The sequence below is a fragment of the Camellia sinensis genome, chromosome 1 (genome assembly GCF_055761805.1).
Source record: "Camellia sinensis isolate YWXY chromosome 1, ASM5576180v1, whole genome shotgun sequence".
NCBI lineage: Eukaryota > Viridiplantae > Streptophyta > Magnoliopsida > Ericales > Theaceae > Camellia > Camellia sinensis.
This window is the reverse complement of record NC_138961.1, coordinates 90,641,288-90,645,189: the sequence shown is the minus strand read 5'-3', so window position 1 is coordinate 90,645,189 and position 3,902 is coordinate 90,641,288.

The following is a 3,902-nucleotide window of genomic DNA, read 5'->3' as shown; positions in this document are numbered from 1 at the left end:
GTGTGTTGATCGAAAAAAGCCATCTCAAACCCCTTGAGCCTCGGCCTCTCCCGAATAATCTCCCTCTCTCACATGATCTGGCCAAGTATTGTGCCTTTCACCAACAAGCCGGCCATGGCATTGACAGTTGTTTTTGCCTTCGCCATGAAATTCAAGACCTGTTTGATAAGAAAGTATTCACTCCACCAGGAAATCCCAAAGCTGTCAATGACCTTCTCCTTGACTGTAATAGATTGTTATGCCATAACATAAAACCCACAAATAGCTTGCCAATGGCCAAACATTCCCCTAGCCAACATATCGTATCCGCTAATGAGCCCGAACCCATTGAGTTTACCCCAGAATCTTCTTATTCCAATCTAAGCAAAAGGAATAATGTCTTTGAAGAGACGAAAAATTCACTTGATCTTGATGTGTGGAAGATTTATGAAGCAGTGTTACCAACACTGGTGGTTGGAATAAGGAACCTCAGTCTCAACTAAGGTGGGCCTCAGGTTCAACAGGGGAAAAAGTCTGAAATTAATCGTTTTGGGTGTGGATGTGTATTAAAGGCAGGTCTGGGCTTTCCTATGGGCTACTTCAAGTTGCTTTTGAATTCTACGGATGGACTTGGAGAAGGGTAATCCCCTTTTGGTCTCAGAAATGCTTTTTTTTGTTTTGATGTGTGTCTTGTAAATAGTTTTGTTGTGAATGTTGTTTTCTTCCTTTTCTTGTGTTGTACCGTCAGTTGAGTCTTTTCCTTTGAGTTGCTCTCATGTACCCTCAGGTCTTCATCTTTATAAGAAAATGGGAGTCAAGTTTTTGATCTTTTATTGTGCCTATAGTGATGCATGTGTGACCTTTTGCGAATAGAAAAGACTTTGAATTTGTTTTTGAAATTGTTTTCTGAATGAAATTCTGTTAATAAGCTTGAGTATTGAGAAGGATCTCTTGAATAGTTTGAGTGAATTCTGACTTGCCGGCACAAAGTCATTCACGATTTCGAGAATTTTCAACTGTTTCTTTTGCAAAGTTTGCGAAGCTAGGCTCAGAATTGTGTGTGGTATTTTACTTTGTCCTGGGGATTCTCTTCGCCGTTAGGGGATCATTATGACAAGCACAAGCCGGTTTCAGATCTATAAGTACAAAGCAACTTTCAGATTTCACAAGTCATAGAATCTCTCCCCTTGGTGTTTTTATTATTTCAAAGCGAAAAGAAAGAGAAATAAAAAAACCAGGAAAAAAAATTGAACGAAAAAGAAAAAAGAAAAGAGAAAAAGAAAATTGAAAAGAATTGAAAAAAGAAAAGGAAATAAGAACAAAAAAAGAAAAGAAAGAAAAAAAAGGAAAGAAGTCAATCATCAAGCCAGGGGCATCCATTGGAATGAAATCCAATCAACAATCAGGAAAGGAACTTATGTTTGAATTCGGAGAAGCCGATGTGCTGGAGGTACCAGAATGCAAGAAGAGCCAACCTTCAAAATGGAGCACGAGAAAAAGAGAAGACATGCTGGAGAACCAAGCTCAAATCAAGGCGAAGTTAGTTCCAGTGATTAGGGAAAGGGTGACCATTGATCAAATTCACCACATTCACCACAAATGTTGTAACATTATCCTTGAGAGGCTAGCGAGGCCGAAAACCCGAAAGGGCGACCTAGGTAAACATTACAGCATGAAAAATGAGAAATCAAATAAATAGAGCTCGCAAGGATGAAAACCCCGAAGGGGCGACTTTGGCAAACGTCAAAGCGTAAAAGGAGAGGTTAAATACCCAAGGGAACCTCAGCCATGAACTACGTTGACCTAATTCCCATTCTTGGGATACGTAGGCAACTTCATCACGAAGTTCGGTCTTAATCATATCCATCCCATTCTATCTCAACACAACCACCTTGCCCAAGTCTTGCCATCTGCTTCACATCAATCCATGAGCTACACCGACTGCTGTGCATAACATATACTTGCGCTGGGTAAGAAAGAACTAACTTGAATGGACAAGTGAAGCAATTTTCAGTACTTGAACTTATCAGTGGAATCTCTTTCTTGAGCAAAACAGGAATTAAAATTGAATTTTAAAGTGAGCATAAGTAAAACTAGGGGCACTATGAATGATCAATTACCTTGAGTCTTTTTCTACTTTTGGGTTAGTTGTGAGTTCTGTTGTGTCGTGCCTAGTGTTTGTCTCAGTCTGCGCTCCGTATCGAGTCACCATAGCATGTCATTATTCGAGTCACCATAACGCGTCTATTGTGCTGTCAAAAAGCGCTCTTTATGGAGTCACCTTAGCAAGTCTGTCGCTCGAAAAAGTTCAACAGAGTGGCATGGTCAAAATTCCATACACAAATGTTCGCTCTAACTCGAAAACGAGTGCATGTGTGGAATTCATAAACGAGTTGAGAGTGCCCATGCAAGGGGCAACACAGTTATGATCCGTGTATATGAGGAATCTATCACTTCTTTGGAGGAGACTGGAGTAAGTTTCTTAATATGTCAAAAGAGAAGCACGAGTCTGATGGGTTGACAATGGATACGATGATCCCCATTACCTGTGCCTGTATAATATTGAAAATAGTGGCCAATGGCTGAACACTAGGGGCAATTTTCAGTGCATTTGATCGGGTCATCAATGGAACAAGGGGCATAAACCCAATCGGTGGCCAATGGCTGGACACTAGGGGCAGTTTTTAGTCTATTTGATCGAGTCATCAATTGAACAAGGGGCATAGATCCAACCTATCTCTTAGCTTGCCAAAGTCATCTGTTCGGCACTTTCCCCTGGATTAGGGTGGGTTTACCCCGACGATGATTCTGATATGAATCAACTTTTGAAAAGTATCTCCGACCATTTCAAAACTCTCTTGGGGATTGCCATATTCCCTCTGATTAATGCATGTGTGTTATGCCTACATGTTCATACATATGAGTTGCTTTGAACTGTGTGATTGGCTACTCTTGCTATTAACTTTGTTTTGTGCTTAACAGAGTTTTGTTGAGTTGCCTCCCTCTGTAGCACATTTCAATAGGTTGTGGCAGAGCGTCCTATACTCATCTCATAATGTACATGACGCATTACACTGAGTGTTGCTCATTTCCCTCAATATGCTTTCACTGTTGCATAGAATATGCTTGTCTCATGCATAGAAAATGCTTTCAATATTGCATAGAATATGCTCTTGTTTCATGCATGGAAAATGCCCCCATACTTGCATAGAAAATGCTCGTATCTTTTGCATTGAAAATGCACTCTTCCATTCTTGCATAGAAAATGCTCGTATCTTTCGCATAGAAAATGCACCTCATTTGCATAGAACATGCATTTTATCGCACTTTTTTGTGCACCTTACTTGCATAGAAGATGCATTTTATCACACTTTTTTGTGCACCTTCCTTGCACTTTCTTTTGCACTGTGACTCACTCGCACTGTCTCGTGCACTTAATTTTTGTATCTCACTCGCGCTTTCTTGGGCATCGCACTTTCTTGTGCATTCGTGCTTTCTGGCGCATCGTACTTTCTTGTGTAGTCGGGCTTTCTCGCACATCGCACTTTCTTGTGCACTCGCTCTTTCTTGCGCATCGTACTTTCTTGTGCACTCTCTAGTCTAGGAGACCTTAAATCCTCTAAAGGTGCAATTCTATTGGTGTTTGTCATGCCAGAACGACTTTCGGTGGTCTGATATAGCCACCTGCTTGTGTTTGCGGTGAGTTCCTAGGAGATCAACTGAGACAGTGGAAACTAGAGTTCGAAGGGCCGATGCCTAGAATGCAAAGGTTTGGGATTTCCGAGACTAAAGTCTAGTTTAAATACCCAGGGGTGTATCCTCAGCTTGAAATCTGTATGGCAGCCCCATAGGTTGAGGTAGTAGGTATGCGCCTCAATTCTGGATACTGAACCAACCTAGTCTGTCACCTTGTTGGAGAATAG